Here is a 16,593-nt window from a genome sequence, read left to right as displayed (position 1 = left end):
CCTGTTGAAATTTTGAGAGATCTGAGCAGGTGGTATTGCTTGTTCTGTGAGCAGGATGTAAGCAGCTAGAAAGGGCAGAGCCACCAAACTCTAGGCCTTTAGCTCCTTTTCAGATCACCACAGTCTAAACCCCACCTTCTCTCCTGCTTTTGATGATAATTTCCCATGCAGACACTGGTTCTGAGACCAGGACTTCCCCAGGCTTATACCTTTTAAATTCTGACTTGTTCAGTTTCAATCTGCTGCTTGTTTTTGTTTGCAATCAAGCAGCAGCTTTAACTTTAGTTGTATGTCAGTGGGGGCTCCAAATTTGTTTTTTAAATTGATCTAATTCAGTGGAGATGCTGTGGTAGGATAGAGTGGGGCCACCAACCTGGAAATTTTTGCTGTTTTCCTGCCAGGAACCCTTGGATTCCCCATCTGACCCTCTTCCTTACTAAGTTTGCCTCTTGTGATATATTCCTACATGTTCACTATGGCTTGCAGTCCCAGAACTCTCCAGGGCATTTTTCAAATGCCCTGAATTGCTCAGTCTCCAAGCTCACCTGCCTGAATGGAGCTTCAGATATCTGAGCTCTCTGTCAGTGACGATTAAGTGCTTTCTTTTGGAAATTTTCCATAGACAGCTAAGTAGGGTCATCAATGCCCTACTTCAGCTCCCTTTAACTTTTCACCTCACTGCAAGTCCTAAGCCTTTCTGTGGCCAGGTATCTCAAGGTATCCTGAAGAGTGATTTATTCTTGTTTTCATGTTCCCCCAAGTGCCTCCTCAGGAAGCCCTCTCTCAAGGAGGCACCTTGCAACAAATAAATTTGAGGTTTGTGGAATGAGGGGTTTTCTTGTCTGTGGCTGGCCTGTCATGTGAGGGAAATTACTGTCCAATCATATCCTCATACTGAAGTTAAAATTTGAGGGTGGTGTGGTTATTGTCCCAGAGCTAGGTCTCCCATTCTGTCATGGCAGCTGCCTGACTTACCTTGAGGGGGAGGCTTTGGATTCCTCTCCTCCAGGGAGAACTGGGGCTGGCTCCAGAAACCTTTTGCTTGGTTAACTTTATCATCTTTTTTGATATCAGATAACATGTCACACTTTTGTGTTCTCCCTACTCTTCTTTGGCACTTCTGTATACAATCCATTCTTTGTTAACCAAACTCTTATTCCTTGATCCTGATTGAAGTTTATACTTCTCCGCCATCTTGCCTTCAATTCTCCCTGTGTTACTCTTGGAATGTATCGCAAAGACCAACAGCCATGCTTATCACATGAGTATTTACTCAGTCAGCATTTGTGAAGAGAGACTAAAGCTGATATATCGAGCCTGTGTTTGTTGTTCCACTGATAACCTCCCCAATAAGGAGTTGTTCAAGACTCTAAGATAAATATAGCCAATTGTCTTTCTTTAAAGACAGCACCTACAGCCATGGCTCACCACCTATTTTGCTTAGCCTACACTGTCACTCTGTCTGCTGATTCCTCCCCAAGATTTGCTTCCTCCATGTTGTCCTCCCTACACACCTGTCAAGTTTCTTCTGAAGCAGATCTATGCACAGGCCAGGGTTCCTTGTGACTATATAGATCACACTTGATTGCAGTGTACTGTCAATGTCATTCACTGTACTCAAACTTTTGCAAACTCTTGGTCACCAGCTCAGGCCCCTACACATGTACACCTACCCACACAAGAACATGGACCCTTTCAGGACAATGCTATATACTTGTTAAACACCAAGCAAGTGTTTATGAAGTAAAGAAATAAAAGAACATATGAGGCATTCTATAAACAAAACCAATATAGTAAAAAATATTCTCAGTTGTTCTTGAGATTCAAAACTTAAGTGGTATCAAGATCTCACCTTTGCCAAATATAATGTAGGGTCACAATTGTAAAGTGAGGCAGGACACTAATATTACAGTCCTTGAAGAAAGAATAAGGGGTCTCTGTTAGTGGGAGCAGTTGTTAGAAATTTGAAAAGGAAGATTGACATGAAACAAGACACGCCCCCCTCGTATATAATTCAGCCTTACAGAGTTTAATCAGGAATATGGTCTAAGCTAACAATTAGTAATCACATAGTGGTATAGAAAATGGTAAAGGCATTTACATTCTTTCATAATTACATTTCCCTCAGCTCTTTTTTCCATTTGCAACTAACATATTTGGATAAGCTTTCTGTAATTCAGTTTAAGTTTGCAATGTTATCTCAGATATATTCATGCACTACATAATGAGATTTTGGTCAATTATGGGCTGTGTTTATGACAGCAGTCTCCTAAGACTATAATTGAGCTAAAAAATGGCTGTCACCAAGTGATGCAATAAGCATGGCAGTGTCATAGCACAATGCACTACTCACACGTTTGTGTTGATGCTGGTATAATCATAACTATGATGCTGTGAGTTACATAAAAGTAGAGCATATACAATCTACTACATTACCCAATACTTGACAGTGATAATAAGTAACTGTTACCATTTAATGTATTTGCTACTGTAAATTTTTATTATCTTACAATATATTCCTTCTACTTATTAAAACCAAAGTTTATGGGAAAACAGTGTGCTTTGTTACACTGGCAGCAGCCCATACATTTCGTGTTTACCACATCTCTTATGTCATTGACTCTTGTCCTTGGTTTAATTTTGGGTTGTTTTGTCCATCATGACCTCTAAGCATATAATATCCAATTCTAATCTTGGCAGTAAGAGGCCACATCAATTATCCTGGAAACAAAGTTAGTACTGATGAAAGATTATGAATGTAGAAAATTAGTGATGGTTATTTCTCATCAGTCAGGCATATCCCATTCCACCATCACTGATCTTGAAGAAAGTCAAAGAAGCTGTTTAAGGATCTGCTTATTAGACTAGCAAAATTAGAGAAAGACCTATTTAGGATATGGAGGAACTTCTGATGACCTAAATTAACAGGTAGACTATGACACTAAACTTACTGCAAGATGTGGGTGGGTATAAGTGGTTCAAAAATCCATTCAAGGCCAAGTTTCAAAACTTTGAAGGGCAAGAGAACATTCTTGTTATGAAGAATGTTGCAGACTACAAATTGAAATCCTTTGTAATCTGGCATAGTGAGAACCCAAGGGCCTCCAAAAATGTTAGTAAGCCAGTATGATGCAGGAGCAACAATATGTCATGGAGACACAGCTCTCTCTTCTATGGTACCCTCCTAATTTGCTAAGCCAGTGAAGTGGGAAGTACTGTTTAAAGAACAGCACACCTTCAAAACTTTGCTTGTTGTTCATAAAATGCAAATCCTTACTATGTGTTACAGTTGCCTACACTATTCAGTACAGTAATACTCATCTGTACAATTTTGTAATCTGGAAGCAACAGGCCATACCATGGAGTATTGGAAAGGAGTAAGGTGTACTGTTTAGGTTTACACAATTCTAAGATGTTTGTGTAATGATAAAATGTCCTAATACCATATTACTTGTCGTTAAGTGATGTATGCCTGTGTAGGCAATACTGGTTAATTACAAATATTTTTTAAATGTGTACCCCAATTATATTGCAAAACAAATTGTCATTCTTCTAAGTATTAGCAGTAGTGAATTTTAATTAAATCATCATATATGATCACAATAAGATACACACATACACCTATATGCACACACATACACACATACACACAAAGAACTAGGGGAGCAAAATCTTATGCCTTGAATCCAGCACCAGGTGAAAAGTTTTCTCCTTTATGATTTCCAAATAGTGCTGTCCATGTCTGCAGAATTATGGAATCCTTGAAAGACTATTAGCAATTCCCTAGTACCATGCTTTAAAATCCCCATTTACTAATGTGTATTGAAATGAAGTCCTCAACACTGTTTAAATGAACTGAAATCCTCTGTATCAAACTATCATCCTTTTCTCCTCAATCCGTTTCTCCACTGCAGATGTTGTGCTTCCTGTATAGTACTTTAAGCAAAGATGTGTAGAACCAAGGAAGCATAGACAAATAGAAAAACTAGTAATTAATTTTAGCCAATATTCTTCTCTTAGTAACTAAGAGAAGATTTATTAAGACAGATTTATTAAGGATTTGAAAGAACTAAACACTGTTATGAAATCATTTGACCTTTAAAACATTCCACCAAGAAAACAGCACAATGTTTTATAAGAAAACAAAGAACTAGATAAAATTTCAATAATTTCATATTGTATAATTAAAGAAGTCACTATAACTTTCAAATATTTGAATCATAAAAATTCATTCTGTGGCCACTGTACAAACTGAAAATTCATTTAAAAAATACCTGCTAGTTAAATTACACACTCAAATTAATCTATTGATGAAAACTTATATCATAAGGCAGATATTTAAAGTGTATATATTTATACAAGAAAAGAAGTAAGAACTGAAACCTATAATCTAAGTTTCTATTGTAAAAAATAGAGAAATTAAAGAAAACATAAGGAAGAAATTAATTAAATATAGAAATCAATGAAATATAAAATGGACAAACAATAGACAAACAATTCTATTCTATTCTATACATAGTACAATGTCTAAATTTTTTTGAAATGATACTAAATGTTGATGAAAATATGGAGCAGCTAGAACTAAAAATATACTAAAGTACTAGAATACACTAGAATTGCACATGGTTCACCAAGTTTGCAAAGCAATTTGTTTGAAGATTATATGTTATTTGTTTCATTTTTGTAAAGGTTTATCTAAATTTACCATATGAGCCAGTACTTGCAGTTCTAGCTATCTACTCAAAAGTTACAGACGCTTATCCATGCAATGACATGTACTCAAATGTGTATAATGTCTTTATTCAAGATAAAACCAAACCAAGCAGCATAAATGCCACATCCATTACTGAATAAGTAAGTAATATTTTAGTACACACACAGTACATTAATACCAACAATAAAAAAAGGAATTAATCATTGACATACAACATGAATAAGTCTCAAAACCATTATGCCAGCTAGGGGCTTGACTCAAGTTGTGTGGTGCGTACCTAGCAATCACAAGGCCCTCAGTTCAAACCTAGTACCATCAACAAAGAAAAACAAAGATTATACAACATAGGCCATGACAAATAAATAAGCAAAAGGTATTATGCTAAATTATAGAAAACATATAAAAAGGTACATTGTTTGAAATTGTATATTTGGGAAATTCTAGACAAGGCAAACTGACAGTGACACAGTGCAGATGACTGATTGCCAGGAGCAAAGATGGAGAACCAGGAGAGTGCAGAGGCAGCAGGCTTTTCTGAAGATGTGGAAATGTGGTATACCATGTTATGTTGGTGCTTTTACATCTGTATGTTTTTGTTGAAGTACATAGACTGCATAAAACAAAAAATTTTCAGTAAAACAAAAGGAATAGTCACTAGACTGAAGAGAGAGTAAACAGAATGGAAAAAAAATCACTGCCAGTTATACAACTGACAAGGGATTAATAACATGAATTGTGGAGATTTCAAAAAACTAAACTAAAGAAACAACCCAATGAAGAAATGGGCAAATGAACTGAACAAACAATTTTCAAATAAAGATTTATAAATTGCCAATAAATACCTGAAGAAATGTTCATCATCCCTGGCCATAAAGGAAATGCCCATCAAAACTACATTAAGATTTCACTTCATTACAGTCAGAATGGTTATCGTCAAGAGCACAAATACAACAAATCTTGGTGAAAATGTGCAAAATGGGAATGCTTGTACACTGTAGATGGGAATACAAATTAGTATAATCTCTGTGGAAAAGAGTATGAAGTTTCCTCAAAACAACTAAAAATAGAATTTCCATACAGTCCAGAAAAACCACTCATGGGCATATACCAGAATGAAAGTAAGTCAGGATACAATAGAAACACATGCACACCCACTGCAGCACTATTCACAATAGAAAGGGTTTGGAAAAAGCTCAGATGGCCTACAACTTATTAATGGAGTAAGAAAATGTGATGTATGTATACACAATGAAGTGTTGTTCAGGCCATAAAGAAGAATGAAATTATGTCATTTGCAGGAAAATGGATGGAAATGGAGGTCATTGTGTTAAGTGAAGTAAGCCAGGTTCAAAAAAACAAACTTTGCATGTTTTGTCTCATATGTGGAAATAGATCCAAAAGATAAATGTACACATAGATATAAGCATGATTATATAGATAGATACACAGATAGACAGACAGATAACATGTTAGTAATAGTCAACTTTTTGAAGGGACTAGGGAGAGGTGTGAGAGAAAAAGAGTATGATAGAGAATGAATAATATTGAAATACAGTGCATCTAAGTAGGAATATGGCATAAAACACACTAAATGCTGGGGAAAGTGTTAGGGGAGTAATAAAAGGAGTTAATGTATTTAATTACATTAAATACATTATATTTTTCACCTGTATATCCACAGGTGAAAAATCATGACAAAGCTCCTTTGAACAATGAATATACCCTTTACAAAGTGATGGACAGTAACATAAAATAGGTACTGCTGAGAGGTTGGTACTAGTGTGTGAGGGAGGTAAAATATCACTGAAACATGTTGAAATTGTTTTAATTAAATAGGGGGGAAGCAGATGAGAAAGAATGATGCTGGTGTGAAACTAAACAAGATACAGTGCAAGCATATATGTAAATGCCACAATGAATACAAATATTAAATTAAAAAGAAATATACAAATGATCCCTAAAACAAGATGAGAGTTGTTTTCATAACTTTGCCTTCAAGCATTCTTGTGTTTTGTTTATTTGTTTACAGTACTGGGGTTTGAACTCAGGGCCTCACACTTGCTAAGCAGGCACTCTACCACTTGAGGTATGCCTCCAGCCCATTTCAGTTTGGTTATTTATGAGATAGGGTCTCACATTTTCCTGGGCCAGGCTGGACTATGACCCTTCTACTTCCTCTTCTACCGTAGCTTATATGATGGGTGCATTCCACCACAACCAGCTCACATTGGTTGACACTGGGGTCTCACAAACGTTTTGTCTACGTGGGCCGTGGAAATCAATCCTCTCCATCGCCAACTCTGGAGTAGCTGGGATGACAAATTTGAGTCCCTGTGCCTGAGTCCCCCCTGCATTCTTTATAGAAGCTTTGGGATATCCACTACTGTGACTACACTTTTGGAGGAAAAAAAGACCCAAATTTTGGGAATATTACTAGGAAGTTATTCTGTCTGGATAGTAATCTTAGTTTAACTAGCATGACATTTCAGAGCAAGTGTGTGTGGAGGGGATTCTATAATCTCACAAGTTCTCACGGTAGGGCTAGTAGTTTCAGAACGTTCCTGTACCTATCTATGTGCCCAGTTCTGAACATATGAATATTTTTTTGAGAGTAACATATAGTCTGCCCTCAATATCCACAGATTAAATAGCATTGCATCCAAAATGTTTGAAAAGATAAAATTGCATCTGTGCTGAACATGTGTGGGATTTTTTCCTTGTCATCATTACCTAATCGATAATGTATTATTTACATAGCACTTACACTGCAATAGGTATTACTAATCTGGGGCTAAAGTGCCCATGAGGATGTGGATAGGTTACATAAAATACTATGCCATTTTGTATACGGGACTTGAGCAGCCTCCCATAGGAGGTCTTGGATACAATCCCCTGAAGATACTGAAAGACCACTGGATTTATAAACTGTGTGAAAGGACTGAAAGCATATGCACCATTGTTATGGACTGAATTGTCTTTCAAAAACTCATATGTTGAAGCCCTTTGATTGATGACTACTGGAGATGAGGCCTCTGGGAGGTTCTCAGGGTTAGATGTCATGACAGTGGGGCTCCCATGATGGAATTAATGAATTTATAAGAAGAAGACACAGAGAGAGATCTTTCTCCACCAAGTGATGGCACAGCAAGAGCATGGCTATTTTTATGCCAGGAAGGGGACTGTGGAAGCAAAAGAATGTTCATCTTTGACTTTCCATTCTATAGACTTGGAGAAATAAATGTCTGTCACTGAAACCTCAGGCACAGGATTTTTTATACTAGCAGTCCCAGCAGGTTAATACAATCACTTGTGAGTTTTTTTGAAATGAAAAATCATGTGACCCACTATGAATATAATGGATAAAAATGTGAAATCTAATAAGTCCTTTAGGTAATCCATATACATATTAGAATTTGTGAAAGACTGTCAAATGTATTGAGTATTCTTAGATTAGGAAAAGCAAAGCAGGGAACTTCACACTTCCATGCTTAAATAGTAAGTACAATTGAGTGCCGCACCTCCAAGGAATTCAGAGGTTTGTGCCTACATCAAAAATTGGAAAGATGTAGAGGTGGTAAATTTTATACCATGCTCATTTCATGCAATCTGACCAGTTCCAAACTAGATGGGCTCTGGAGAGTAAGTGTGAGTGATTGCAATTGCAGCTACTTTTTTGAGGGAAGTGGTATCTTTTCTTTCTGGAACAAATCAACTGTGTCTCTGAGTTACTTTATGCATCTAATGACCAAGTGGATATTCTATTCCCTATACAAATCAGGAACAAAACACAAAGCAAGTGAAACAAAGCCAGCGATTTCACTCACAGTAGGGCGAGCAACATCCTTAAGGTATAGCGACTGCCATGAACACCTGCTCTCTGTCATAATTGAATGCTGGTCATCTTAACTTCCTGTAGATTCTCACAATGGGCCTGCTGTGTACAAGTAGCATATTGACATTAACAAAAAATGTTCATGTGACAGGTGAGAGATAAACCTCATGAGTATTCATCAACTTAGCACTTTGATGAGATGTCTAAGATATGGTGGCTTGAGATGTTAGGGTATTCCACCTAAAGTCACCTTGAACTACCTCCTTGGAAAAGGCATAAGGTTTGGGGAGTTTTAAAAACAGTGTTTTCCTTAGTACTTTGGTGTTCTCACTGATGTATTTACTAGGTATTGTGTATGGCTGTCAAGTTTATGTAGGAACAAGGACCACAAAGAATTCTCTAATAGATTCAGGCTTTTGTGCAAGTACCCACAACATTTGGCTCTTGGGAGTGAGAGTGGTCAGTAGTGTTTTCAGAAGATAGGAATAGTGAGAAAAGCCTTTTCCAGAAGCCAATGAGGGAATTACAGAGAAACCATTTGGGTTTTAAGTCAAGGCATATCCTTTTTTTTTTTTTTTTTTTTTTTTACTGGCAACTATTCTACATTTGAAAAGACACTCTGGCTTGTTCCTACACCTGGGAGAGACCTAACACCTGAACAGAGATACCAAATGATTGTATATTTCAACATTCCAAAATCATGTTTCGCTTATAAAATAAATATTCTTGTAGGGTAACATTTCTTTGCAGGTATATATAATAAATGGTATTTGTGAGCCTGTCAATTTTGGGTTTGTCAATTCTGAACATTTCATACAAGTGGTATCATGAATGCGTATGGTCTTTTGTGACAAGATCATTTTACATGTCATGGTATTTTCAAGGGTCATTCATCTTGAGTATTTTCCATTGCTTCATTTCTTTTCATTACTGGTTAATATTCCATTGCATAGATGTATCATTTTGGTTAACTCAGACATCGGCTGGAGCACATTTAGGTTGTACCTTTATTTTTGTGTTATGAACAAGGGTGCAATGAACATGACTTCAATTCTCTTGGTTTTATATATATCTAGGATTAGAAATACTGTGTAATGTATAACATATAAGGAACTGACACACTGTTTTGCTAAGTAGCTATATAATTTTATGTCATCAATGAATATAAAAGTACAGAAGGTTCCAATTTTCTACATCCTCATCAATACTTGTAACTGTCTTTTTGAAAAACACTTTCACCATCTATCCTCACAGATGTGTAGTCATTTCCATAATGACTAACAGAATGAGGAAGGACTCATTTTCTTCTTGTCTATATCTTGGAAATATTTACAAAGAATTGGACTTAATTATTTACATATTTGGTAGTATTGACTAATAAATAATAAATCCAGGTACTAACCCTTTGTACCTGGATTTTTATTTAAGAGAAAAAAAATTAGCTACTAATTTAACAATCCAACATGCTATACATATAACCAGAAGTTTACTTTTTCCTGAGCTAGTGTGGCACTCCAGGTCTTTGTGTATATATATGTATATATATATATGTATATATATATATGTATATATATTATGCATTGGTACGTGTACTCAGGTCTCACATTTTCATGAGGCTCTGTTGAGTGTTCTCTACAGTCACCTTACTGTGCAGCAGCAAACCACAACTTTTTGGCCATATTAGGCATAACCCTGTACCCATTGATCAACATTTTCCCACTCCTCCCCAGCTCTGGTAACCACTACTTATAATCTCTTCTAAAAGATAAACTTTTTTTAGATTCCATGTAGATGTCACAGCATGTGGTACTTATCTTTCTGTGCCTGACATCTTATACTTAATATGTTGACAAAAATGCCAGGATTTTATTCTTTTTATGGATATACAGTATTCCATCATGTATATTTGCCACAACTTCTTTATTCATTATTATCATTTGGATCTTAAATATCCCCCCAAAACTAATGTGTTGAAGGTTTGGTTTCCAAGCTGATGGCACTATTGTGAAGTAATAGAAATTTTAGGAGGTGGGGTCTAGTTGAAGTAAGAAGGTCACTGATCTATGCCCCTGTGTGTATATGGGGACCTCAATTCCCATACTTCATTTCCCATGGCTATAAACTCAGTAATGGGATTGATGAACCGTGTGGTAGTTCTACATGTAATTGTTTGAGGAATCACCATATGATTTTCCATACATGACTGTACTAATTCACATTCTCACCTACTGTGTGCAAGGATTCCTTTTTCTCTATGTCCTAATCAACACTTCTTTTTACTTCTTTTAACTGTACCCATTCCTAATTAGGTGAGGTAATACCCTCTTGTGGCTTTGATCTGTGTTTACCTCATGATAAGTGTAATGTCCTTGTTGGCTACCTGGAAACTTTTACAAATAAACATTTAGGATATAATTTTCTTTTAATATGTGTGCAAACTATTCTGTGACCAAGAATCAGTAATGTGACTTAGAACACAGTCACATACATACAGTCATTGCTCAGAATCTATGGGGTGTTTGTTTCTAGACAACTGTCGCCACCAAAATCTGTGGGTATTCAATTCCCTTACATAAAGCAGTATAGTATTTGCATATGGCTCATGTACATCCTCCTGTGTACTTTAATTTCAGGTTATTTATGATGCTTAGTACAATTTAAATACTAATCAAATAGTATTGAAAGACCTGCAGTGTGTGTCTTTCCTCCAAGAGTTATGTGCCAGAAGCCAGGGAAGTGATTTGTCCCTCTGTCTAAGTGGGAGTGACCCGCACAGCAGGATCATGCTTATAGTCTTCAACTTTCTTGTTCTGGAAAAGTTTTGAAATGGGTCACTGCAGATTACCTCGTTCTCTGTCAGGCAGAATGATAGATTTATGATGAGATCTTTAAGCAATGAGAAGGGGGACAGTTGAAAAATGGTTTGTTTTAGAGAAGTAAACAAGGACAAGCCTACAATTGCTCATGCAAGACTTGAAATTTGAAGACAACACGAGATGGTTTTACATTTAACTTATTTTTTTGGTTTGTACCCTCAACTATGGAAATATTTATTATTAAAACTCAGTGGTTGAGTTCAAACCTCAGAACCACAAAAACAAACAGTTGTTAGCTTCAGTTGTTTTTATTTTGTATTTTGTTTATATTTTTTATCTTTTATTTTCTTCAGGTTCACAGTGAAAATTAATATTCATGGTGATTTTATGTTAATGATGGTGTGTAAATTAGAGAAACAAAAAATAGTCATGATTTTCTGTATTACTACTGGACAAAGGGTCAAATAAAGTAGCTGTCCAGGGTGGCAGAGTAGAGAACACAATGCTGTACAATGGGTAAAGAAGCCAATGGTGTTTGGGTCAGATAAAAATACTAGTATGTTTTAAAAGTCATTCACTGAGTGCAGAATCCAAGGGATAAATAACCTCACTTTGACAGAACTCTGTATGTACCCAGAACCCTATATTTTTACCGCAGTATGAAGCCTGCACTTCAGTTGAGAGGCGGTAACTATCACTCTCAACTCTAGACTTTGCAGAGGCTGCTTGAGTTTCTGTCATAAATTAAGCTCCCTGATATCCTTCCAGACCTCTTGTTCTCATAGAGGTCCTGACCCTGGTTTATATGAAACCTTACCTTTACTTTGTTTCATCTGCTAAACATCTGCATCTTTTTATAAATTCCAATCCAAATAGTCAAGGAAAAGATCTCATTGGCGCAATTCATATTTGCTGACCCACAGTAGGCTAGATCACTTCTCAAGACAGTGGGGAGCTTGTGAACTAGCTATAGTAGGACCAAGACTATACCAACTGCTTTGGGATAATGAGAAGTCACAATTTAAGTTAACACAGCTTCTTATAACAATATACTTTAGGGAATGAGTGATAAATATGTGTCAGTAAGGGTGATTGAGATGCTTTTTATGACCTCCACCATACCACTGTACTTTGCTGGCTTCCATAAGAAAATGGCATCCATCTCTGTGCCTATTTTATTAATCCCCCTTTTTCAAACATTGACCTGGATTTTACTCACCCATACACATTAATTTTCCCTAGGATCCCATCTTTGGCCTTCTTAGTTGTTATGTCACTGGTACAATGAAAAGATGATTCCCAAGTGTACATCTCCAAGTGACACACATTTAACATTCAGTAAAATAGCAGCTTCATTTGATAACTGATTCTGTCTGCTTCTGCTGAAGTCATATCTCTAAAAAATAATGTACCTATTAGTGGAACTATATTTTCAATTTCCAACTGTACAACTCTGAACATATTCAAACAGTGAACTTGTCTAATTCACAAAAGTAATTTCAAATCCTGATATCTTTTTCTATATTCACCAGACTTAATACTGTTAATGAGTAAAAATATTAAAAAAATTGTTCACTACATTCCTCACTGTCTGGCACATGATAAGTGTAGAATACATGTTTAGAGATTAAGTAACTAGAAACGGAACAGTACACTGTCTCCTACACTAGAATTTGGAATTCCATTGTCATCTATCCTTTGCTTTTTCCTTCACCTTATCCATTCAATATCAATTGATTTTTATCTCAGAATTACTTCTTTAAAAATCATCTTCTCTAATCTCAGTGCTATGGCTGTCTGTGTACAATTGGCTGAACTAAATCAGAGAACCTTAAGTGTTTCTTTTCTCTCACTCCTGCTCAATTCAGTGCCCATAGTAATGTAAGTTTATTTTCCTTTTCTAAATCATAATGTGTAATCGAAACTACTACCTGTTTTGAAGTTTATATCAGCTGTTGATTAGTTGAATAATACTAAGGTTTGAAGAAGTGTACTTCAAAGATCTCTGTGGTGAAGGTTGGGTCCCTACCCTATGGCTCTGTTTATTGGGAGGTGTTGGAGGCTTTATGAGGTGCAGCCTTGTGGAAAGAAGCTAGGATGCTAGTGCGTGATATTGAAGGAGGACCACATCCTCTTGTTCCCTTCGCCTTCTGTCCAACATGAGATAAGCAGCTTCCTTCACTCCATGCTCCCACTACTGCATGCTACCTCACTGTAATGGGACCAACTGATCACGAACTGAAATCTTGAAACTATGAGCCCAAAACACCTTTTCCTCCTGAGAAATTATACAGCTCAGTTATTTTGTCACATGGACAGAAAGCTGACTAACACAAATAACAAAATCCAAATTTTGTTGTTGTTCTGAGGTTTGAACTCAGGGCCTCACATTTGACAGGCAGGCACTTTTTGCTTTTTTCCTTAGGCATTTTTGTTTAGTGATTTTTCAGGTGGAGTCTCATGCTTTTGCCCAGGGCAGGCATCTTATCAGGATCTTCCTTCCTGTAGCCTCCCAAATAGCTGAGATGACAGACGCATGCCATCACATCCAGCTTATTTGTTAAGATGGGGTCTTGCCTCAAACTGATCTCTGCCTCCTAAGAAGCAAATTCTTTATCAGTGCCATTCAAATTTTTTCACAATATTCTTCACTCTACCTTTCAATTTCTATCTCTCATAATATCTCTTTTTATCCCTAACACTCATTATGCTCCAAGCATAATTCAGTATTCATCTGAAGAAGTTTGATTTGTTTTTCCAGCTCAGCTTGAATATAATGTCTTCCATCAAGTCTCTATCAATGCCTCATTCTTAATTCTTTTTTCTTTGAGATCATGTTTTACTTCACAAATATCTCTTTGATAGCACATTGCATGTAATACTATATTTGAGCATGTCTTTTTCCTCACTTACAAAAAACCAGAGTTATCCAATATCTATGCCTTTAGGATTTAGTAAAGAATATGTCATAGGAAATATGTTCCATGCATGTGGGATGATTTGTGGTTGAAATGGCCATTGGAAAGAATCTATAAAAAAATTATAAAAATTCTGTAGCTGAAAAAGAGAAAAGAAGGAGAAAGGGAAAAGAGGTGGGAGGGGGAGAGAAAAAAAGGAAGAAAAGAAAGAATGGAGGAGAAAAGGAATAATGGATGGAGGGAGAGAGGGAAGGAAAGAGAAAGGAGAAAAATAGACTCTAGCATGATGCAATACATATTTGCAAAAGCTTTTCACAAAATATTCTAATAACGAAAGCACCATTATAACAATTATCATTTGAACAATTTCCTTTTGTGTTTAGCTCAGAAAACTACAGAAGATCCATAAATACATGTATAACTCAATTGGAAAAGAATGGAAATCGAAAATGACAGAGATATTAAAATTTGGCTTACATAAATATTCTAAGATTAATTACTCTGTGAGGTTTTCCAACAGTTAGATAACATCCTAATTTGAAAAACACTTTACTACGTGCAAAGATGAATTTACTGAGCCTGAAAGTGCTTCTTGTCTTTACCTGGGTCAGAACTTCGCAAGAGCATAATTCTGAAATCTTTAGAAAAGGATACATAAGGCAATATCATGATGCCTAGGAAGTAACCATTTTCAAAAATATTTAGTTTTCTCCCCCACTAACATTGGGAGAATTATCTTTCTTTACTAACTAACATTGTAGTATTTACTTGCACTCATTATATGTGAAGCAATGTTTGACAATTCCCTGCAGAAGTTATGAACCACCATTATGTCTGTTGTTTTCTTGTTTTTGTCCTCTGTCAAGGAATCACAAGTGCTCCATGTAGATAATATTCCATTGCTTTGTGTCCCATAGTGAAGCTTTTGCAAATTGAGCTTGCAGCAAACATACTATAGACATATAATGTGAGAAAAGAAAAAAAGTTGATGTATTAAGACCTAAAGTTTGTGAGCCATTTGTCAAGGCAGCATGAGTTTGACCTGTAACATATAAGACAGAATCATTGCGATGAGTATTCATGAAAACCCTATTTCAGCAACTTCTAAGCAGGAATTGATCTAAATATTTTATTATGCTTAATATCTAAACTGTCAATGAAATGCAAGTATATCCACATAACATTGTTTAATTTTCCAAATCATACCCGAGGACTGATCTATTGATATTCATTATTTAGTAGTAGCAGGGGAATGTTTGAAATTCACACATTAAATTTTCTTGGTCCATCAGAAGAAGACTGAGTAGTCAAAAAGATTCAGTTCATTCAAGAATATGGCCCTCAAAATTATTTGAAATTTTAATAGACATTAGAGATAAGCAGAGTATTTTGTGGGTTTCTCTTGTTCTGAGCTCAATTCCTGGGTAAAGCATTGCCCTCTCTCACAATGGCCTTTTCTCTGTCTGGTGATCCTCCTACATTAAACCCTATTTGATAAAGTCACAGTTTGAGTACAGTAAAATCAACTTGAGAAGTCATTATAAATGTGCCTTTTAAAATACATCAATCAATTTGTAAAGGTGGCCATTGTGGGTGCCCTTGTTGCCTTACCTTTGTCCTCTTTGTGGGATGCTGTCCTCTGCAACAGGTGCTGTGAGTATCAGCTGATAGCAACATACAACATTCCTTCTACAGAATAAGTTTTCCAAGGGGGAGCTGTGTTCTCATGAGAGTCTATACTGCCACCTTCCTGGTAGGAGTGCCAAGGACCAGAGACTGACAAACAGATGTACAATCCAAGCCCATTACCTCAAAGAAAGAGCAAATCTGTGGTCCAATTCCTGATGAAAGTTTCCCGATAGGCTCAGAGTGAAATTAATTGGAAGATAAAACTACATTCTTGACAGACTGTTTCTCCTGCTCTTTTCATCTTGCTTACCTCTTCCTAAGAGCATTCTTGCAATAAATAACGAGAACAAGAAACTCCCCCAACTCTTCTTCCAGAGAAACTGACCTAAGACCTAAATAAAGTTTTCCCCTTCTCTATGGATTTCCTGAATTTTCTCCTTCATCTGTAAGGCAAATATATTTTCTCTTAAATACATCATTTCCATATTGGGAAGATTTATCAGTAAAGAACAATATCTCACTCACAATGCATACCTAAATTACATTTTTTTTGTTAAATGAGTAATGTAAATTTATTGTTGCACTTTTCTGAGACACTGGCTTAGTTTTCTTATAAACTGAAGCCCTTTTCTCAAGATCAGTTGGAATAGATGGTTAGAAAAGTGTTAGAGCTAGTATCGTCTC

General features: G+C 36.2%; 1 long non-coding RNA gene across 10 annotated transcripts in view; it reads right to left on the bottom strand.

Annotated features, from left to right (window-relative positions):
- LOC141421648 (uncharacterized) overlaps positions 1 to 16,593 on the bottom strand; it is a 201,403-nt gene that overhangs the window by 4,300 nt on the left and 180,510 nt on the right. For 6 of the 10 annotated variants that reach the window (XR_012446305.1, XR_012446299.1, XR_012446300.1 and 3 more), the window contains 3 exons: positions 15,892 to 16,121; positions 12,582 to 12,758; positions 1,853 to 1,914 (listed from right to left, as the gene is read on the bottom strand). This is a non-coding gene — a long non-coding RNA (uncharacterized lncRNA). Of the gene's footprint in view, positions 1 to 1,852; positions 1,915 to 8,538; positions 8,649 to 12,581; positions 12,759 to 15,891; positions 16,122 to 16,593 lie in introns of all 10 variants that reach the window. The other 4 variants (XR_012446301.1, XR_012446303.1, XR_012446302.1 and 1 more) reach the window with 4 other exon arrangements.

This window comes from Castor canadensis, chromosome 3 (assembly GCF_047511655.1).
Source record: "Castor canadensis chromosome 3, mCasCan1.hap1v2, whole genome shotgun sequence".
NCBI lineage: Eukaryota > Metazoa > Chordata > Mammalia > Rodentia > Castoridae > Castor > Castor canadensis.
The sequence above is the reverse complement of the archived record's forward strand: the minus strand, read 5'-3'. Positions and strand labels throughout refer to the sequence as shown.